General features: G+C 45.8%; 1 protein-coding gene and 1 long non-coding RNA gene across 4 annotated transcripts in view; one reads left to right on the forward strand and one right to left on the reverse strand.

The window, feature by feature from the left end:
• The window catches only part of LOC138569828 (uncharacterized), a 53,218-nt gene extending 44,221 nt beyond the window's left edge, over positions 1 to 8,997 (reverse strand). Inside the window, exon 1 of the long non-coding RNA XR_011303341.1 lies at positions 8,885 to 8,997. This is a non-coding gene — a long non-coding RNA (uncharacterized lncRNA). The remainder of the gene's footprint in view (positions 1 to 8,884) is intronic.
• A 54-nt stretch (positions 8,998 to 9,051) lies between these two features.
• Positions 9,052 to 23,473, forward strand: part of PALS2 (protein associated with LIN7 2, MAGUK p55 family member) — a 1,716,257-nt gene continuing 1,701,835 nt past the window's right edge. For 2 of the 3 annotated variants that reach the window (XM_069648191.1, XM_069648193.1), the window contains exon 1: positions 9,054 to 9,234. The gene's annotated coding sequence lies outside the window, so the exon portion shown is untranslated. Of the gene's footprint in view, positions 9,235 to 23,473 lie in introns of all 3 variants that reach the window. The other variant, XM_069648194.1, reaches the window with a different exon arrangement.

Genomic DNA, 23,473 nt, shown 5'->3' on the forward strand with positions numbered 1-23,473 from the left:
GTTGGAGAAGATAGGAGAGACAGAGAGCAACATATACGAGTGGAGGGGTGGGGGGATGCAAGCAGAGGATGGGGGACTTGGTAGGAAAGGAGGCAAGTAAAACACAGTGGTCGCTGGACACAGCCAAGTTTAAAATCTAAGCAGGCAGGTAAAACACAGTGGTCACAGGGCACAGCTAGGATTAAAGTCCGATGGAGGTGCAATGAAGAAGGAATGATGGAGGGAGAGCCAAAGGGTTGAGAGGCGGAGATGAGACTAATCCACAGGAGGAGGAATGTCACGAAAAAGTTCAGCAGACATGGCGATTGGTGGGAGCAGGTCGCTTTTCATGTCAGCTGATGGGCCCCCCAGGCCGTCGAGATAACGGACAGGGGTAGAAAGAGAGAGAGAAAGAGAGAGAAAGAGAGAGAGAATCCTCCAGGTCCTCAAGTGAGGGAACGAAGCACTCCAGTGCTCGTGTGGGTGTTGGCCATCTTGGATGGTCAAGGGTCCCAGTGATCACAATGTGCCTCCGATGCAAATGAAGGCAAAGTGAACAAACAGAATAAATCAGAGTGAGGAGAACGCTCTAAAGTGGTTCAGAGCCCAAGTAGGCTTACCGGAGGGTGAGTTGATAGTCTGCAGACACGTGGGATCGCCACGTCGGAAAAGCAGCCAGCAATGCAACCCGATGTAATCAAGTCTCATGGGGAAGTGAAGGACAGGACAACAGCCACGGGGCCTAGAGAGGGCCTTTGGTGGGGGCCGGCGTTCACACAAGGCAGTGGATGTTATATTTTTGACGGGCATTCTGACATTATCCTTCGTTTTGGTTGATGCAGGAAAAACCCTCTTATTCATAGGGCCAGGTAAGGTTCTTGCTCATTTTCAGTCCAATACAAGTACATACCAACAAGCATGTCACCTTTGCGTCCTGCGTCTACTTCTGCACCCTTACAACAGCCACAGTATAAAAAGTAGTAACAGTTTTTTTTAGTATAGCCACTGTGTTGAACATAGCTGCATTGAATTCAGCTGCACTTTGAATCTGCCGCCACAGTGTTATTTCTAGTTCCCTTTGAGTATAGCCCCTGCACTAAAGCTAGCTGCAATTTGAGGGTAGCATCTGCTTTATTTCTAGCGATGCTTGAACCGCGGCACGGTGTTAAACCTAATTACCATTGCGCTGCATTGGTCCTAGCTGCGTTCTGAGTGCAGTCACTGTTTAACTCTAGCAGCGCTTCGGAGTTCACTACTGTGTTAAATCTAGTTGCATTCTGAGAATAGCCATTGCATTGAACCTCCCTGTAGCCATAAACTTGATTACAGCAGCGCCTCAAGCTTTGCCTCCTTCCCTAATCTAGCCTCCTTGGAGTACACCGACAGTGGGGCAGGTCCACCCCTCCCCCATTAGCCTTAATAGCCACCAGAGCAGACGAAATATGCGATCCACCATGAAAACCAACTCCCAGATCACAGAGGCACTTGGCACACCGAAAATATGGCCAACTACTCTGCGGACCGCTCCCTCCTGCACCCTCCACACATCCAGCCCTTGGGGAAGAACTGCCCTGCTCGGACACCTCCCTCTGCCCCCTCACAAGCCTTATCCCTAATGGTCCCACACTGCCCTCTAACACTCTTGCGACCACCCTCACCCAACCCCTCACTCCTCAGCGTTGCATCCCCTAGCGCCACGCATGCTTCCCTTACTAACACCCCTTCCCGGGCAGCCCCGCTGACCTTCTCACACATGCCACAGGTACCAAAGAACCCCCTCAAAAACTGAATTTGAAACACCCGAACCCTCTCATCTCTGCACACCTCTCCCTATCACTCCCCTAGTTCCCTGCATGTATCCCTGACCTACACCTTTATGACTTCTGCCACCTTTCCTAACCCAGTGAATTCAGCACTAACCACATTCAGCACTCTCGAGAATCCCCGGGAAAATCAGCAACCCAGCTTCATCTAAGACCTTACACTCTTCCCTTCTTCTAAAACCCTTTCATCAACAACCACCCTCAGTGACCCCATTCACCACCACCCTGAACCTTCCCCTATCCCCTACCCCCCACCCCCTACCCTTTTGACTCCACACCTGCAATCCCCTCTTACTCTCCCTTTACCCACTCTCCCACTCCAATCCTCCTCCCTTGGAACCGTACATCACAAACCCTCCTTTCTGACCTTCAAAGAATACTCAGAGCCTCCCCATCCCATCTTGACATTAGAGACGGCTCACCCCAGCCCTCTCTACCACTCCCTACACTCTCCCTTAGTAACACTGCGCCGCCCAATGGGGGCCCCCCCACCGGGGGATCCCTTCCCTGCCCTCCACCACCACCTCAAAGGAACTCCATAGCCCGCCTTTCCGGGGGCAAACAACACCTGCCATCGCTACTTATTCTTATGCATCTTCATCAACAACAGATCTGTCACCAAAAAGCAACACAACATATATGACCTAATTTCCTCTGAAAGTCCAAACATCCCTTTCATCACAGAAACCTGGTTCTCTGATGACTTCCGACCTATCGCACATAAGGCATTTCCCCAGGTTACACACTTGCCCATAACAGAATGTGCATATCAGGCATGATCGTCATCCTCCACAAATCACACCTCTCCATCTCACACTCTGAGCAACAAGCCGGCAATGCAGACTGAATCCCTCCTTGTGAAATTTCTCATCAACCCATCTCTTACCCACAGCTTTTTACTCCTCCACCGACCCTCCCATGTCCAACTTGGGTCCCTCCTTTCCTCTATCTCACTTTCTACCTGTGGTGCCCCCAGGGGTCTAACCTATCTCCCTGGTTCTTCAACCAATACCTGGCACTGCTTGCCCACTGCATTGCTGCTCTCTGCTCAAACGTTCAATGCTATGCAGATGACACCCAACTGGTTTTCAGGCTCTCCTCTGCCACCTCTTCTCCCTCTCTCATCTCCGACTTTCTGTCTGCAATCCAGGAGTGCTGCGCCACCAATGACCTGTGCCTTAATACCAGTAAGACAGAGATCCTCCTCACGGGCACATCTGCACCTTCCTTTCCTGTTATTCTGGCTGGCCTCCCTTGGCCTTCTCCCTGCTCCCACGTGCAAGGCTAAGAACCTCAGATCATCTTTGACTTCACGCTTTCCTTTTCTCCTCACATCTATGACGTGTCAAAAAAGTCTAACTACCAACTGCACCTCCTCAGAAGTATTCTTCCTTTCCTCTCCTTCCCCCAGAAGCTCACTGTCTCCAGAGATCTGGTTCTCTTTAGACTGGACTATTGCAACAGCATCTTTCTAAATCTGCCTTCAACCACTCTCCATCCTCTACAGCTCATCCAGAACAAGACTACAAGACTTGTCCTTGGCCTCAAGCCCTGGGATTGTATCTGTCCAGCCCTGAAATCTCTTCATTGGCTCCGAGTGGCTGCAAGGATTAAATTCAAGACCCTTTGCATTGTCCACAAGGCTTTCTGGGGCCTGGGTCCACAATATATTCTACTTTCCTACCGTAAATACATTCCTACTTGAGCTCTTCGCTCCTTCACCTCCAACTCCCTTATGGTCAGTCGCTTCTCCAAGCAATGAGTTGGCGGTAGATACCTTTCCTCAGCTGGGGCCTCCCTCTGAAACAGCCTCCCTGCCTCTCTGAAACTTGAGGAGAACCATCTTCGGTTCTGGAAGCACCTCAAGACCTTCCTCTTTGCTTTTGCCTTTGCTCTTCCTCTCCCTTGCTAATCTGTCTGCTTGGGCACCGCGCACCTGGTTACCCTCTGATTTTGGGCCCAGATCCCTGCCCACCCTGGCACACACCTGCACGACCTTCTGGCAACCCCTGCGCCCGAGTCTGTATCTGCAACCCTACAGTCCCCTTCCAGCACTTCTCAGAGACCTGTTGTCTACACCTTATTTTTGCTTACCACCCGCTCGCCACACTACCTGTTATTCTATCGCGTGTTCAGCACTTTCCATTTCTCCCTGCCGCTCGCACTTTCCCCCTTCCCTCTCCCCTGCACTTGCACATTCTCAATGCACGTTCTCAAGGTCACTGGGTCTGGTAAGACTGGTTTCATCCTGCCTTGTTTCCCCTCCCTTGCCTTGTGGTGCTCTGAAACACCTGTGTATGAGCGCGATACAAATAAACATCAGATCATACAGACCTCCCGGAAACTACCTCCTCCTCAACCCAGGAAAAACAGAAATCACGATCTGCGGGAAGACTGTGCTCTTCCCCCAACCCACCCCTTACCCCAACCCACCCCTTAACCATTTTCCCTAGGTTCTCCCCCTGCGGCATCCAATGCAGTAAAGAACGTGGGATGCACCATGGACACTTATCTGGCACTCTCTCACCACATTAACTCTGTGCCCAAATCTTGCTATCTACACCTCTGCATTCTCAGACGTATCTTGTCTTTCCTCTCATAACCCCACAGAGACACAGTGATCATGGCCATCATCCTCTTCAGCCTTGAATATGCCACTTCCTGTTGCCTGGGTGCCCTGCATTTCAACTCAGAAAGCTCCAACAGGTCCCAAACACTGCAGCTAGGCTCTTCCTGAACCTTGGCTCCAGAGAGCACATAACACCTGACCACTGTGTCCTCCACTGGCTCCATGTTGGTAGATGGGCTGCTTTCAAAGTCATGTGCCCTCCACAAGACAGGCCCAGAATACCTCCAACAGAAAGTACTCCATTATCAACACAACCAAATCCTTGGATCCGCCAACAAACCCATGCGTCGCACTGGGTTATCCAAGCACTTCTCAGGTAGGCCGGGCAGCAATGAACCTGCAAATAAAATGTTCAGAGAGCAGAGAAAATAACCTCCAGGAGACAACAGGACAGAATGCACGCCAATTCTACGAAACCAGGAAACAAGCCAGAGCACACGGGTAGGTATCAAACTCCATGCTCATGAAAAATAAATTATGGAAAGGCCACCCACACCCATCTTCACCACACACACCACTCTGAAGACACATCGCACAACACCTCCGACATAAAAATGCAGCCATCCCCAATGACAAAAATTCAGTCTGGCTGGACACTGCATGCGCATACTATCCAGACGATCCTACAGCAGCCATCCACATTCTAGCTCGATATGGGTAGCTAATAGAGACTTGGCCACCCCTACCCTCCTTCGTATTCACCATAATTAATGTGGTGCTCCGATGGGAACAGTGGGCACATATGCCCTCTCCGTCTTGGATCCCGCTCGTGCACTGCCATGCGTGCTGATGCAATGCTGTATTTATTGACAAGGCGCAATGACGTACCCCATGTTCGCACCTTAAAGGAGACCACACCACAATGCACACATGTATTCTACACTCATCTGGCAAATTAATTTCTCATACCATGGACTTTAGTCGCCAAAGGGCATTCACCTACAGCACTTTGAGACCATACCAACGGGAAAAGGTGCTATGTTAGGGAGAATGTTCAGTTAAGTGCTAAATTCCTCCCACCTTGGAGACCCCCCCACCTCTTTGAACTTTGGGACTTTGTACTTTCACTTCTATGTGTTTACTGTATTTCTTTTGGTTGTGGAGTCTGAAAAACTCCATAGGCATCATCTTTTGACATGGTGTCACACAGCACCTTCAGTGCAGTGACGCAGGGAAGTCTTAGATTTCTCCAGGTTTAAATACCTTCTCTTGGATAAACTACTGTTTCCAAGAGCAGTGAAGGGAAATTGACTTTACTTACACGTGTAACTTTCTAGACCCAGCACACACTATCTTACAATAGGGTGCTGGAGGGGTTACTTAGTATCCCCTTTGTCTAGTCTCATGTAATATTTTTAGGTTACCCTTTCCTCGATGAATGGCTGGTGGCAGTGGTTTACTTTTAACTACCGTGGTGTGCTTTTACCGCGGGCTGCGTTCGCAGCTGCAGAAAAGCACCCATGGGTGCCGTTTGTCAAAAATCACCCTGGTCTTTTTTCACCATTTCTTTGTGGAAAGGTCCTTCTTGAGATTTACTCTGTGCACCAAACCAGGTTTGCTTTTGACTTTGGCAGGATTCACGAGTGAAGCCCGCCTCTGGCTCCAGGGTGTCTTGCGGGGGAAGGAAGCAAGGGAGGTTCCTGAAACTCCATGTGCTTAGTCTTCTAGGAGACAGGAATGCACTCTTAGGTGATTGGCCAGCTGGCAAGGAGAGCCACCGTGCTGGGTGAGTGACAGCTAGGCTGGAATGAATGGGAGAAACCTGCATAAAAATGAAAGGCTTTTTGGCTTGGAAGGCAGAGTCAACCACTGGATGAAGGAATCCAAAGAAGAACTTGAAGAGGACGCCTGATGCAACTCCTGGACCGTTGGTTTGCCCGGTGAAGCTCTGCTGCTGTGCTGAAACTCCAATTTCGTTTCGACTACAGAAGCCCTGCAAGGACAACTTCTCCCCTTGAGTTGGTGGGACCAATCAACTCCAGAATGAGCCACCTGGACATCCTCAATGCTGGTCGAGTTTCCACTGCAGTCGCTGCTGGAACTGAATAGCCAGGGAGAGGAACACCAGATCATGTGCGTTGCTTTTAAACTGGTCAAGAGCTCCAGGAAGATCCTTCGGACTCCCAGGAAGCAGGACTGACCGAGCCTGAGCCACCTCAACAGAGTGCTGGACCCCAGATGCAAGGAAAACCCATCTCGACAGCCAGGAACCACTGTGTTGCCATTTGCGGTAGACGCAAGGATCTGAAACACAAAGTGCCACTTGTTTGAAGATTGCTGGTTGCGGTCGGTGACCGTCCCATTGCAGCGCAGGAGTCCCCAGAAGTCCTCCCTCTTGTCCCCACGACTGAGGCCCAGGAACACCAGGATCTGCAGAGCTGCACAGGAACAGAAGCCATCTGCTGCACTTTTCTTCAGCCTAAAAGGTGCTGTACAGTCTACAAGAACTTTGGAGACTTGCCTTGGTTGCTTCTGTAGAGTTGCTAACAGCTTCAGTTCACCTTGACATTTGTTAACTTAACATTAACATTGGCTGGCCTGGCTCCCTGAATGACTCTTCTCTCCTCTGCTTATATGTTGTGTCTTCCTTCCAGGAAGGGGTTAACTGACTTTGCATTGGGGGTTATTTTGAAAGTACTTACCTGCTTCAGAGGAATTGTGTGAATACTCGTCTTATTCAGAAACTTCTTTTCTTTGACACTCCTTTGTAGAGTTTTCTTAATGCAATAGCGATATATTAATGTCCTCAGCACCCTAACTATTGAAGTCACCTGAGGGTGTAGTTAGTGTCTGTGGGCCACCCCAAAATGGTACTTACTGATTTAGAAATATTATGAGTGTGTATTTCGGAGGGTATTTGTGTGTTACTATTATATTGCCCCCTTATGAAGAAGGCTTACTCTAACTGACTGTTAAATACATTAATGAGTCAGTAATCAAGAAAACCTGTGTGTAACAACGCCCCTACAGCTCACATTGACCCCTCTTGAGATAAGCCTGGCTGCTCAACACTACTAACCTGTGTAGTACAGACATACCAAAAGGTTAGAGGTTCCTATTGCCAGGAGGTCAGGGTTGTTGTAGTGCACCCAAAGGGTACTGCATACAATCTTGCCTAACATGCTATACAAATAGAAAATTATATTACATCACCTTGCAGAGCTTCTGAAAGCTTTCATTGGGCAAAACTGAATGCATCATATGTAAGTGCTGTTTAACCTAAATCTGAAGATTTTGCAACATTTGTATATGAAAACTTTGTCATGAATCTGAATATACTCTGCATTATAAATTATAAATGTTATAAGTAAAATGTAGTACTGTATTTATCACACTTCATACAGTAAAGTGTAAAAAGTATTAATTAATCTACACACACTTCAATATTGTTACCATACTGTTTTGGAAAACATGTAAACAATACAATTGGACATTTTAAGCGTTACACATAACAGATGTTGTATGCAACCTTTCTTAACATTGAGGATTTGACTTAAAACAGAAAAAAGGACTAACATTTACAGTGCAGGAAGGAAGTGTTTGAGGAAACTGACAGCAGCTCTGTTATTACAGCAACATTTTGGCTTAATGGTTAAGGATATCCATGTGAGTCCTGGTGCTCTTTAGTTCAAGTCCCAGCAATGAATTTTATTATCCATTTTGAAATGATAGATCGAAGGTTGTTTTTTCTTTTAGGACAATGTTTGGCATGTAATGACATGCACATCTGAGCAGAAAAAGGACTAACATTGAAGTACATGACAGTGCATGAAGGAAGTCGGTTTTAAGGAAACTGACAACTCCGTTATTACAGCAAAGTCGTGGCTTAAGGGTAGCAACGCGGGTCCCAAAGCTCTTTAGTTCGAGTTCCAGCAATGGATTTTAATTTCCATTTTGAAATGATAGATCGAAGTTTGTTTTTTCTTTTATGACATTGTTTGGCACCTTGTGACATTCACATCTGAGTTTTTTTTCTCAATTATGAAATTTTTGGGCATGGGATGTGACACCTGCCAGTGGCACGTGTCACTTGTAGTAGTGACATGCAGTGGCACGTGTCTCTGACACATGCCATATTTGGCTCCTACCCCTACTGCACTTCCAACTGACATCCCTAGAACTCTCATAAGCAACATTCTCTACTCTACATTCTACGTCACTCAAGCACAGCATTCCACTCATATGCAACAGGTGCAAGCAAAGCTAGATACAACACCAAGCCTCGCATGATTAGCATCTTTGTTAAACTAAATATCTGCTGAATTGGGGTGAAAGATACATCTAATGGACCAAAGGAAGCTGAAATAGCTACTCGGCCTCCCGAAGAGCAATGGGTTTAATGGCCCGCACTCACTAAAAGCTTCCTTCCCTCCCAATTATGTTGACGCTGGCTAGGCCCCTGGGTGAAACGTCCCCGAAAATCGTACTTTACTAAATACCTCCAAGGTAATACCTGCATCGATTGATCGGCCAGCCACTTCAACGATTGGTAGACTAACCAGACCGCTCCTTCATTAAGCGTCCGCCAACCTGATAAGAAATAGTTACCGTCCTAGTCACGTGACGTCTATGCCGTTGCCAAGGTCCCTTTCTCCATTAGGAAAGAGTTGGTACCGCCCATCCAGGCGTTGCGCGGGCAGGCATTGGAGTGGGCTCTTGCCTGTCAGTGGTGGAGCTCAGCTGCCAGGATTGGAGGAGGCACCCCGTACCGCAGTGCTGGAGGAACCAACTCGAGATTAGGACGCTGGCCGGGCTCACGGACGACCGCAGTGTGCTGCGATTCTTTCCCAACCTAGAGTCCAGGTGAGTAGCGGGGGTCAGGGCAGAGACTGGGCTGCCGGCAAGCGGTGCCATCGGTTGTGGTTGTCAGAGATGCAATGGGCTGAGTGAGCACTGCCAGGCACTGCCACGCGTGTCCGGCTGTGGGGCTGTGGGGGTGGTGGGGTGGCCGCTTATCTCGCTGACTCTGCTGTGGCTGATTAAGCTGCGGCCTTCAGTAGCTGGGAGATGGCGGTGCCGTGTGCTGCTTTTATCTGCCGGGTCTTCTGCCAGCATGTGTCTGACAGGAGAGGCCCCTGTCAGTAGAAACCAACTCTGCAGCCTCCAGCACAGCGTGTCAAGCTTCAAAATGTGCGGCGGTACTACGTGTTTGCCAGTTTGGATTCAATTGCTGCTGTAAGTGGGAGTTGATTTCCAATGCCCCTGCATCCACAGTTCATTACACAAATGATAATCCACCACTGGCCGACTATCTCACTCCCCTGGAGAGTTCCATTGAGCTTTTTTCACCGGGAGTCCCAGAGGTGACTCGACAGCGTGCTCGCTTCATGGCTTGTATGTATATCGCCACTGACCTTTCGCCTCGGTGCCCTAGATATAAAACCGGCCAGTCGCCTGTGTTCCTTCATAATCAACAGCTCCGACGTTCCGCTCATTAAATACCCCAATCTGAATCATTTGTAGTGGCTGGCACGATGTTTTTCTGTCCTGCTGGCCATGTTTAAATGCTGATCGACTGATGCAAGTTTGTGACTGGCCGCCCAGGAGAATGTTATTGAGTGCTTATAGCCTGAATGCGGCAGTTTGGAGCCTGAATTAGAGTGTTAAAGGATGGTTCCCTGTATGTAACTGGAACCATAACGCACCTGTACATAATATGATAGGTTATTTATAACGCGCTTAATACCCAGAGGTTCTAAGCGCGGACCGGGGGATCGAACCTGTCCTGCTCCCTGTCGTCTTGCTTCCAAGTTGAGCATGTTGTGCTGAGTTATCTTCCCGAGACGATAGTAAATGTGTATTAAAGCTACCTAGCGTTTTTCTACTTAGAGGCTCGCAGTAGGCCAGTGTCTGGGCTGCCTTCTGTCCTCCTACTTTTCCTTACTAAGTCTTACCAACAGCTTCACGAGTTGTTTGAAAATAAGTTAGCTACTGAACTAAACAGTTGTTTTGTTTCATTTTTAAAAAAAAATGTTTATTGTTTTTAAAACAAAACAGGCTATGACCAGTTCTACTTCTGTTTCACTTTGTTGTCCTCGTCACTTAGGACCACTTAAGCTTGCTGCTATCAAATTAAATTCTTCTATTTGATTCTTGTTCCAACCCTAATGATTGTAGAATCTTTGCGACTGTGATCACCATTTTGGTACTATGACCACTCGTCATTCTTTCCCACCATGATTCCTCATCGTAGAGTCTTCAGGTAGATCTTTCTTAGTGCAAGAGTTTCTGGACAGGCCAATAGGAGATGCTTGATCGTTTTTGCAAAACATGCAACTGTTTTTGGATTGTCCTCTGATTTCCAGAATTTCTTTAGTTTTTGGCACGTTTAAACGTGCCTTCAAGTATGTTGCACGCAAAATTCTGTCGGGACACTTTTCCAAATATTTTCTTACTTCATTTATTTTTTGAATGTTGTACTTTGACAGTTGTTTCATCAATTTGAATTTTGAAGCATTTTCTAATGTTTGAATCCAATCCCACTTTATGGTTTTCAAACTTAATTTTGCAGGATTAAGTTCCAACTCTTTCAATGAACTTCCTATATCATTGAGGAGCTTTAAGTTCATCTTCGCCCACTCCATCATGATGTTATGGCCTCCCTCCATTTCTTAAGTAAGTCTAGAATTTTGGGTCTAGGTGTTCATTGGATCTTACCATAGAATTGTATGTTGGCTTTAGCCACGTGTCCTTGTAGCGAGACTAGACTTAACTCTTTCCTCATGGAGGCTATTGGTGTTGAATTGGGTAATTTCAACACATGCCACCAAAAGTGGCCTTCCAGTTTCTTCCAAAGTTGGTTTGAGATACCTGGCACGACTCTGCTCCGTATATAATTGTTGGCCCCACTTTGGTTCAATAAAAGTTAAGTGTCGGTATTAGAGAAAAGCATCCATATTTTTTATCAAGCATGATCGCCTGTGATGTACGCATCTTCATTTTCAAGTGTAAGACTGTTTGCATCGGGGTTTTGTTAATTATGACTCCCAAGTTTTTGTGTGTTGGAACTGATTCTAGAGTCACACCCTCTAGGTTCCAGTTATATTTTGCCCAGTGACATATTTGTTCATGTATAGTTCGTTTTTTTCAGGTATGAAGACAGACTATTCAGCTGTCTCTGCAGGCCCACTTTAGTTTGGTCCATTAAAATATCATCTGCATAGAGGAGGCGCAAGATTTGTTAATCTCCTATTGTAGGTGGGAAGGAGCGCACTGCATCACACTTTTCGATATCCTTGATGTACAATTTATACAGTGCAGGTGTCAATGGGCAACCCTGCTTCACCCCTCTTGCAGTGTTTATGGGCTTCGATAACCTGCTCCGTTTAACCTTACCCTCATTGAGGTTTCGGAGTATAGACCTTTTAATTGGCTCTAATATCGAATGACCGGGCATTTCCATTTGGGCCGGCTCACCCGGTCAAATGCCTGTGATAAGTCAATGAACGCTAGATGCCTTTTAGGTCTTCCCGACAAAATTCTAGGTTTTAGTGCATTTATGAGCAATGATATTGGCATTTGTGTCAATCCCTTCGGTGAATCCTGATTTCAGGGGATCATCACAGCAAGTTTCTTTACACCAAGTTTGTAGTTTGTCCAAGAGAAGGGATCCAAACAATTTCCCTATTGTATCTAACAGGGCTATCGGCCGATAATTTTTTTGATTGGTCTTGTTTTCTCTCTTGTAGATTGGGATTATATTTGCTGTTTTCCAAGACAATGGGATCTTTTTATGTGCCACACACTTTTTTGTATAATTTTGGAAATAAGATTGGCCCATTCCTCGTGATGTAATTTCAGGGCGACGTTTGTGATGCCGTTTGGACCGGCTGCCCTTGAGTTTTTTTTAATTACTTATTTTTTTCCCCAATTGCCTCTTTGTCAATCTCCCATTGTGTTGAATTAGCACTTTGAGCAATCTCTTCCAAGGATGTGTTCTCAGAAAAGAGATCACCCAAAGTAAGCCAACCAGTCTAGATCACTCACACTATTTCTGTAGGTTATCATTATACGAAGCTCCGTTTTATTAATGTCCAGAAATAACGTGAGTTTCTACCACACATTTTAAAAAAAAAACACTTTATTAAGTTTGCAATAAACAATAACAACTTCACATACAGCAAACAATTTCTCACATTAAATCGTCGCATCTGAATTTGCAAAACATCATAAGCATCATATATCGTCTAGTCCAACAAAATAGCTATCTCCTGTGAAACATAATAGTGAAACTGACAGGTATACACAACAACACAAAAGACAACCAACAAACACCCCCTCACCTCCATTTCATCCCACCTTCTCCCAAACATGTCACATCCGTTATAATAACCGTACCGTCACATCAATCATAAAGAGCCAAAAAAGGTCCCCATAACTTCATGTAATCCTTTTCTTTATTTTTTAATGAAACCTTATCATACTGTGAGATAATATGTAACTCTGTTAACCACTCTTCAACATTAGGCTTTTTCCTCTTCTTCCAAATTCTGAAAATTAGCTTAATTGCTAATATCATGGCCCTGTCTAATCAGCAAGTATGTTGCCTAGCACGCACACATCTTTCTTTATGTGATAGTAAAATTATGTTTGCTGCAGATCTTTGTAAGGTTATCCAAAAATCAAGTAAATCCTATCAAGGACATCATTCCAAAACAATTGCACTCTCGGACATTCCCACAGTAAATGTAAAAGGGTGCCTCTACCAATACCACAACACCAGCATAAATCATTATCTTGAAGCCCTAATTTAAACATCTTAACTGGTGTCCAATACAGCCTTCCAATAACTTTCTGTCGAATCAAACGCAAACCCATGTCTGTTAACATGGCTTCTGAGTCTTGTTGGTACATCTTCCTACGCTGTGTCTTAAGCCATGTTCTATAGGCTTTGTTTGCATTGTAGACATGTTCTTGATTACATTTGGTAGTATATTTAGTTGCTTTCCTCTTTGCTTGCCTCATGACTTTTTTTCTGTCAGTCAGTTCTTTGTTATAGGCATGCAGATGCTGCTTTGGTGGAAAACTCCTTTTTGTTTCTTTGCCTCTGATAAGGAATTAGCAGTGGGCAGTAGTCAGGTATTCGAAGTTCTACGGCACTATGATTGAATTTCTTTTCTACTGTATATTTTAGAAATATTTCCCCAATTGCTTTATTTGTTAATTTCAATCGCCTTCCCAGATTGTCTGCTTCAATTGGGAATTTCATAAATTGGTTTGGTTTGGAAACGTCGGTCCAAGTAGCAATAAGGAGATTATGATCACTGTGGATGGTTTCCTTGACTTCGAAGGCTTCGATGAAAACTAGCAAGCCTTTTGAAACATATGTGATCTATTGTTGATTTTGAGCCTTTTCTCTCCCATGTCGGAATTCTGGGTTTAGACACTTCAGACAAATGTTGAAGATTGCGCAAGTCTCTTTGGTCCATGATTTTGGACCAGAGTACTCCATGTCGCTTGGAACTTTGTTGGTGTGCGTTATTTAGTGTCTTCTTTTTGTTTTATTGTTTCCTCTATTTCATCCATGTCCGGGATAGTTGAAACGAAATCACCACAGATGATTGTGTTGGTTATCATATTTGGCATTAACCTCATCCGGGGCTAGAGATTAGTTGTCCACCATTACCTTGATTGTTACCATTTTAGGGTTCCAATATAAATCGATCACAAGAATTCATGACCGTAATATGTTTTTGGGCGAGTTTGTGGGATGGGTCCAACTCACCAAAACCATTTGGATGAATGTCGAAACAAGCAGTTCTTCATGGATGGTTAGTGAACTTCTGATCTTATCGCAATTAATAGTCCGGACATCAGACGCCCCTTCCGACCCTTAATTGCTGGTAAGTTGATATTTCGTACCCATCGATGGCTGGGGGAACCATGAGCCAGGTTTCCTGGAGACATATCGCGTCAAACTCTGTTAAGTTTATATCTCGGGGCGTGGCTAGAGGGCCATGGAGTAGGACGTGTCTTCGAGCTGCTCCCGACGATCCGATATGATCCTGCGTGAAAATAAGCTAAAAAAGGCATGTTCGTGCTCAAAATGATACTATTGGACGTGTAAAGGCGAGGGGCAAGTTTGATGGAGAGCTGAGTCCTCGATGACTGCAGGAAGATTGGCAAGATCAACTGAAAGTTTGTGGCCGCGGTGCGACACCCCAGACAAAATGGCCAGGACGTTAGAACAAAGGAGGCCGAGGTAGCCCAACGGCGGACGGTGGTTCACAAGGAGAGCGCAGTGGGTGGAAAGTGAAGCGGGAAGCAACTGTGGCTAAGAGAACTGCACTGGCGCTATAGAACGGGTTAGCTGGAAGTGGTCCGCAACACAGTGCACGAGCCGTTCACGGCGTGCGTGCGTGAGCTGCAACAAATTGCCTACGAGAGCAAGAGGTGTAGCCCTAAAGAAGTGGACTGTGATAAGGCACAAGAGACGCACAGGTCTGGCGGTGCCACAGCGTTCTATAACCATGGAGAAGGAGGAAAGGGGAAGCGGGGCCCGCACGTCACAGAAAAGCTGGGCCTCGGCACAAAGGCAGGACTGCACAATGTCGGTGAGAGGAGGCAAGAGTAAGCAACCCACTATGGACGTCTTTGCCAAGCCGCAACAGACTCCGACCACCCCAGTACAAGGTGCAGCAGCCGCACCTGCAGAGATATCCCCGACAAGAGGATCATTTGATTCTAACAGCCATTACAGAGTTAAAGACCTCGTGGTGTACAGCGATGGCAGACTTAAGAACTGCTTTGGAAACCAAAATAGATGCGGTTGGGCTAGAAGTCAACCTGTTGCGACAAGATGTAAGAGCGCTGGCTGAAAGAACAAGCAGCCTAGAAAGTATGGTGAAAACCAATATGGAAACCAGCACAAGTAACGCAAAGGAAGTCCACACTATGAAGCAACAGGTCGCCAACTTGGAGAACCGCGTGGAGGAGGCGGAAGGGAGAGTGACGGAGCAATATTTGGGTGGTCGGCCTACCGGAGGGAGAGGAAGGTCAGGACCCCACGGACTACGTGTAGAATTTGATCCTGCAAGAAATATGAGTTAACAAACTTTCCCAAGGATTTGCCGTTGAACGGGTGCACAGGGCTCTAATGAGGAAACCACGACCTGGAGCCCCCCCTCGGGCGATAATAGCAAAGATCTTGAACTACAAAGATAGAGAGAAGATCCTGGAGTACTTTTGCAAAGGTGGAACAATCAAAAGGGCATCTGCAACCATTACGGCATACCCTGACGAAACCATGTTGGTACAAGTTTGGGGTGTTTGTTGTTTGGGGAAGTTCATGTTGGGAGGCCAGCCTGCATAGAATGGGAATGTATTTGGTCATGGACTGCACTTGTGGGGGAGAACAGGGAGTCTGATATGCCATGGGGGGGATCTTAAAATAATTACCTGGAATGTCAGAGGGCTCAATAGCTATCTAAAGAGGAATAAGGTCATGCTATACCTACGCAGACAGAAAGTAGACGTAGCCCTGCTGCAGGAGACCCATCTTACACACGACAAGATGGAGATGATCGAGAAAAAATGGAAGGGGACTGTGGCGGGAGCATCATATTCAGCCTATGCCAGGGGGGGGTGATCATTTGGGTGGCGCCACATGTCCCGTTCCAACTGTTACAGTCTGCGGTGGAGGCAGACGGGAGGATGGTCATGATGAGAGGGCTGGTGGAAAACAGGGAGATAAGCATTATAAACATGTACGCCCCGAATCAAAACACGGTGCATATTTCAGAACCGTAAGCAACAAACTTAGTAGGTGCTTGGGGCGGGGGGGGGCGGTGATCTGGGGAGGAGACTTCAACTGTGTGTTAAACCCTAGGGTAGATAGGTCAGATGGAAAACCGGACAGACCCACCCCAGCCGCCAGAGCGCTGCATACGCTGTTAGATGATTTCGGGTTTGTGGATGTATGGAGGGCACATCACCCCCAGGAGAGGCAGTATTCGCACTACTCAGCTCCACAAAAGTTGCACACTAGATTGGATTATATGTTTGCCACGCAAGATTTAATGATTGAGATAACGGAAACGGAATATAAAGCGAGGGTCCTCTCAGACCACTTGTCACTAATCCTGAGATGGCAATACCGACCCCTGAGGGCAAAGATCCCGACATGGCGCCTCAGAGCAGAGGCGCTGAAAGACACCATCTTCCGGGAGGATATTAGGGAGGAAATAATACCACTTGCCACTAATCCTGAGATGGCAATACCGACTCCTGAGGGCAAAGATCCCGACATGGCGCCTCAGAGCAGAGGCGCTGAAAGACACCATCTTCCGGGAGGATATGAGGGAGGAAATAATAAACTATTTTGAGATAAATACTGGCAGTGTAGAGACAGCAGGTATGCTTTGGGAGCCCTTTAAAGTGGTGATGAGGGGGGGTGGCTATAGGTAAGTCCAAAGGGCTACAAGGAGGGATCTAGGCTGAACTGCAAGATACGGAGAGGGAACTAGAAAGGGCACTAAGGGAAGGAGGTCACAGCAAGGAAGATAATGAAAGAATACTTAAGCTGCAGCATAAATGTGCGGGGCACTGGGAGAGATTTTGCAATCTTAACTATAAGAAGAATACAGAGAAACAGCATGCGGGGGGGGATAAACCAGGGAGGGTCCTGGCATGGCTATATAAAAGTGAGACCCCCAGGCCCACAATCGGGACAATAACAAGGGAGGATGGGAGCTCAGTGGACACCCAAGAGGGAGTTGACCAAGAATTTGTGGCATATTATCGACTCCTGTATGGAGATGACAGTGACTGCACATAAATAGCAGAAACGCTGGAAGATATAGGACTGCCGCAGATTAGTGCCGAAGAGCAGGAGGAGCTGGATGCCCCGATTACCTTAGAGGAGTTGGAAGAAGTAGTGAGACAGTTGCCTACTAGTAAGACCCCAGGAACTGACGGATTCCCATGTAAATTTTATAAGATATATAAGAATGAAGTGCTTCCTCCGCTTTTAGAAATGTTGAATGAAGCGTATGAAGTGGGTAGGCTGCCAGAGTCCCCCAGAGAAGCAACAATTATACCACTGCCCAAACCTAATAAACCCGGTCATAACTGGATCATACAGACCCCTGTCAATGCTTAACCAGGACAGTAAAATATTGACGGATGTTTTGGCAAACAGATTGAAGAGGGTTATTGCTAAACTAATAACATCCTGACCAAACTGGCTATGTTCCGAACAGGAACATATCCAACAATTCCAGGCGACTCCACCGAGTTGTTGAGTATGCAAATGACGAAGGCGAACTGGCAATTGTATCGCTAGACGCAATAAAGGCCTTTGATTCGGCCAAATGGGCGTGGCTGATGGCGGCCCTGGCTGGCTATGGGATAGGGCCTGGGTACTTACAGTGGGCTAAGATGCTATATCGCGCTCCGTTGGCTAGAGTTAAAACAGGGTCAGTGATATCGGAGAGGTGGCAACTTCGGAGAGGTACTAGGCAAGGATGCCCATGGTCTCGTATCTTGTATATTCTTGCCCTGGAACCCTTGGCCATTTACCTGAGGCAACAGTATGAGCCGATAGGCATCTCTTTGTATGCGGATGACATGTTGTTGTACTTAAGGCATCCAGAAGAAAACCTCCAGTACATTCTGGAAGTGATAGAGATATGCAAAGCTGTCTGGCATAGCCTTGAACCCCCAAAAATCTAGCATATTTCCACTCGGCAGGTACAAAGGGACCCGGTAGATCAGCTACCGGTACTACAGATACCATGGGCGGTGTGCACGCTCCGATATCTTGGAATGGATGTATACCATACGGTGGAAGAGGAACACCAGTATAATACAGAGGAGGCGATCAGGAAAATTGGAAATGGTATGAACTTCTGGGTGAAACTACCTCTAGCGATGATGGGGCGAGGGGCAATGTTGAAAATGGTGGTCCTACCGAGACTCTTGCATTATTTTGGAAATATCCCATATCTTATAACAAGGCGGACCTTCGACAAGATAGAGAGCATGTGCAGGGACTTCCTCTGGCATGGGACGAGGCATAGGGTAGCCCTTTGGAAGCTGCAAAACTCATACGAAAAAGGGGGAATAAAACTGCCGAACTACGAAATTTACTATATAGCAAGCCAGCTGCAATATGTAGCTAAATGGCTCTCTGAAGAGTCAACCTCGGAGTCCAGGCTGTTCCGAGAGGACTGTGCCCCATACTTCCTAAAGGAAATGATGTGGCTGCCTAAGGCAGACATGGAATGGCTCCCAAAGATGATGTTACTAGGGTGGAAGATATGGCGCAGGGCTTGCCAGCTGATGGTGAATTCATTCCCGTGCTCCCCGCAGGTACCACTAGTGGGGTTGACCAGCAAAGACAAGCAATTAAGGATGATGATAAGGAAACACTGGGAACCGGTGGGGATAGCAACCATGGGCGATATATATGGCGGGAGGGGGACATAAGGGACTTTGCGATATTAGAGGAAGAAACTGGGTTACATACGGGCCAATATATTACATACCACAGGGTGGTACAGAAAATCAAGGAGACATGGTCCGAATTGGCACTAGCAGAAGAACCGGACACTACTGTAGACACAATATACGACGTCACAGAGGGGGGACACGAGATATCTAGAATATGAGTTGATGATGTCCAAGGTGGGGAAGGAAGTGGCGCAACTGAGACGGGACTGGGAAGAGGAAGTAGGAGCCCCAATGAGTGATGGGATGTGGGAACAACCCCAAAGGTACCAGAAAGTGTCGAGAAATGCAAGACTGCAACAGATACAACTGTACGTAACCCATAGGGCGTATATGACGCCGCAGGGAATAACTAAATTCAAAAATGTGGGACGACAAGCATGCCCCAAATGTGATGAGGAAAATGCCGGAATAGTGCACATGTTTTGGTCATACCCAGTCATTGAGCGTTTTTTTGGGGCAAGGTGGCACACAAGTTGGCTGAAAAAGGAATCAAAAAAGGTGTGGGCCTGTTTGATGGGAGGGTTTCGGAGACCGCATAAACTCAAGCATGTGAATAAATTAAAGGATTTAGCATATGCGCTTGCAAAGAGGAGAATTGCTATGGGTTGGAAGGCATGCCACAGACCAAGACTAGTAGCATGGTGGAAAGATCTACAGAAATGGGCGAAAGCGGAAACTGTGGTATGGCAGGATGCAAGTAATGTTGGGGGGGGGAAGAGGCTGAGACCCTGATAGCCTGGAAACGATTGATAGTGGAGTTATTTGGGTTACCACGAGACTCAACGGAAAATATGGAGGATGAATCCTTATCACAAGATGCAGAAACATAACACGGAAGGGAATAGGCTCGTAAGGGGGGGAGGGAAGGGGAGAAGCAGTGGATATGTTGCAGAGATGTAAGTTTATAATGTTACTGTATGCACTGCAAGTTTGGTTTGTATGGTTTGTTGAAAAATAAATTTATTTAAGAAAAAAAAAAGTTTATATCTCCAGGGGTTAAGTGACCGTGTCCTCTTGTGTTCCATGAACCCATATTAAGTTGTGTATTTGTTAGAATCTCCATTGTTATAACATCTGTGGTGTCCATTTGTGCCTCGCTTAATGACGGCTATTGACATTTGTTGTTTGCCAGCGATTCCGGAACTTAAGCCCATCTTTTTGCTTCCTTGTCTTGAAGGATTTTTAAGTGAACATCGGCTTCACCATTATCTGATTTCTTTCTCTTGAGCGTCACTTCAAGCTTCGGAAGCGCCCATTTGGTTTTCTTTCAGTATCACGGGTTTCATCCAGGTTGTCATCTATTTTTTTTTTTCTTTTTTTTTTTCTTTGAACGCGTCTTATCTTCGTGATTTTTTTTTTTTGCCCACTGGTTATCCCTCTTCCTCAGAGATTGTCTGTTTAGCTCCCTCACCAGTTTCGTGTTTGTAAACCACATTTTTTTGTTGATTGGGCTAGTTGAACTGTCTCGCTGGCCATCTCGTGAACAGAGATTCTCTGAGGCCGGTCTTCTTGATTGCCCCTCGGTCTTACTGATTCAGTGCCGTGAATATCGAGCTGGTAAATCCACTTCTTTCCGACCTCTGTTATCAGATGTTCTATGGTTCTTATTAGGCTCTTGACGAAGCCAGTGTCGAGTGGACTCTACGTCCTGCTTCCTTTCCTTCAAACCACTTTCTGCTTGATTAGCTTCTCTTATGTCATAACCGAGTCTACGTAGACGCTTTGCCATACTTAGGAGGCTAGCTTTTACAGAACTCGAGGTGAGGTGTAAGTATATAGTCTTTCCTTCCGTTTTCACATCTTCAATGATTTATATGGCCTCTGTTTTGATTGAATGCTGGACAGGTGTATAATAGTTGAAGAGTGTTTTTCCTATTAAGGATTAATTTGTCACCAATGTCCAACACCCTTTTCAATTTTAACGTTCGAGTGGCCCGATTTTTAGGGGTAAAAAGAGGGCTCTCTTGTTGGTATCCTGTTTCTTTTTTCCTTACTAATCTCTTGTGTGTGCCTTCTTTGTTCTTTCACTGATCGATTTTATTTTGTGATTTTTTTTTTTTTCCCTTATCTACAAGTCCATCATTACGGTTTCTTGTAGATGTCGATTCACTTCCTTAACCCATCGGTTGTGTTGTGTTTTTTCTTTCCATTCTGCAATATTGCTATATTTCGGTCTATCGTCTGCCTATTGTTATCTGATCTCGTAGATTTTGTTCTCTTATTGTATCTAAGCAAGGTGGCTGGACTGCATTGAGGTCGATTTTTGATATCCGTTTTTTTCTTTTAGCACTTCTTTTCTCTCCATCAGTGTCAAGAAAACTGGCGAGGTTGGTTCAGTTAGAGCCATCATTATTTTTGGTTCTACTGGAGTATGCTCTGACTCAGAGCTCTTTTCTCCTATGATCTATACATTCTGGTAGTTCTGACTCAGACTCTTCAATAGAATACTGCGTTAAGTCCATAAGGTCAATTGTCAAGTTGGAATCGTTTGGGTCCGTGGAACTGTCTAACAACTAGACCTGTCTCACCGGACTCAATTTCCTTGAATATCGAACAGTTGGTCTTGGTCCGAAGATGGAGGCCATTTGAATAGCTCGATTAGCTTTCATTTTTGTCTTCTATTTTTCTTTTTCTCCCCAGTTTGCAATAATGCCAGTTTTTGGAAGCTTGTCTTGACTCTCCGTACCAAAGGGCCTTGACCTTTTCTAGGTGACCTCGTAGGCTCTATTTGGTGAACAGCTTTTGTTTGAGGGTTGGCCTTGAATTGGAATTGTACAGGGTGTTGTAGTTTACCTGGAAGATCCTTCTCCAACGTTCAGATCTTTTGTGGCCTCTTGGGAGACCAGTTTTGATGAGTTTTGGGGCGTGAGGGGGTTCTCTTGCGCCTAGTTTACGCTTACGTTGAGTTGAGAGCTTTTCTTTCGGTCCCACTTATTTAAGTTTACATACCGACCCACTGCCAGTATTATCGGGCTTAAGGATGCCAGTGTTCTCTAAACCCACGTTGGCAGGTTTTTCTAGGTCTTTTGTTTCTCCATGTATGGTTTCCGTAGAATGGTCTGTTTTTTTCCTGTGCCATCTGACATAGTTCCTTGGTTTCTTACATTTGATTTCCAAGCTTCTGTCGCCATTACGTAGCCCTCCAGGTATACCAGCTTAGTGGGCATTAAAGCTGTCATGTTGGTGTGGTCCTTTAGAGTCTCATTAAGCACCTCATATAACTTACCAAAAGGCGCAAGTGCTATTGTAACCGCCGACATTATAGAGAAAATGTCTGGTTTTTCCCTCAGTTTGAGTCCCCCCACTTGAGTCGTTTCCTTGCCGGAGCCATTGGCGTCAAATGTTTGTCTGCCCATGGTAATTATGATGGTCTCTCTTTTACTGGCATTGGCAGTGGTTCATACTCCGATCTTCTTTTATCCGGCAAATGTGTCCGAGGGCTAGTGATTTACGGCCCCATTATCGGCGTGGACCTTATGATCTTTTCATGTTCATTCCTCTGGAGCTCCTTTATCAAAGGCCAATTTCTCCCTTCGACACGTTATATGCGGGTGTCCCGAGCTGGTCCCAGTTTGCCTAATATGCCATCTTCTAGCCGCGGAAAATATGTCTTTAGTAAGTGTTCAACTAGTGCACTATTGATTGGGGTTGAATTGGTTTTGTTGTCCCTTTGCATGCCGTCCTCTAGTTTCTAGCATTTCTACATCCGACAATTCACCCCTTTGTGCCGCACATATTTTTTTCTACTTTACAAAACAATCTTTCCATGGCCGTGACGTTCAAATTTCATCTTGGAGTGTTTTTCTTAGCATTTTTGGTTATATTTCCCTCTAAACTGAGTAATTTCTTTCAGTTTAGGTTGATTCCGTTTAGGTGACAGACCCTTCCGCCTGGCTGAATGTATAACTTTCACTGTAGTCTTTCCCTGGATGCAAAAAGAGGAGGGGTACCTGTTTTAACGTCCCTAGTTCTACAGGTCAATCAATCAGAAATAACAAAAAGCTCGAACTAGTAGACAAAGATAAGGATGACGGAATACACAAACAATTTTTAACTTGGTTTCAATTCCCAAGACTTTTTATTTTATTCAAGCAAATGCGCTACGTCTAAAAACATATTAAACATTTCCTACAACACTATGGCCCATTCTATTTTTCATTCATTCACATTCATACTTCCATCGTCAGTCTCTCCAACAATTCATTATTTGAAAAATGGTCTATATATAAAAGAACAGTCATACATCTGTTATATTTTTGTGTGATTACAATTCATTATAGGACATCCCCATCAATTTGGGGTATCACAAACGTCTGTGTTCTATTGTTCCCACAGCTCTCACGTCGACACGTGTTTCAGTTGCTCTCTGCGAGCATCAACATTAATACTCTCTCTGTACGGCAACCTTCTTCAGGACAAAACAACCCATTTTTCAGGCACATATATTGGCTTGGGCCACACCATCTATAAAAATACATAAAACACTGCATCAGTATTGTGTGTTCTCGTCACTCCTTTTAGAGTTATTCAATTGCATTTTAATATAGTATGCTCTATAATTTATAAAGCATCATCCAACTCGCCTCCTATC

This window comes from Ambystoma mexicanum, chromosome 2q (assembly GCF_040938575.1).
Source record: "Ambystoma mexicanum isolate Mex_15411 chromosome 2q, UKY_AmexF1_1, whole genome shotgun sequence".
NCBI classification, from domain to species: Eukaryota; Metazoa; Chordata; class Amphibia; order Caudata; family Ambystomatidae; genus Ambystoma; species Ambystoma mexicanum.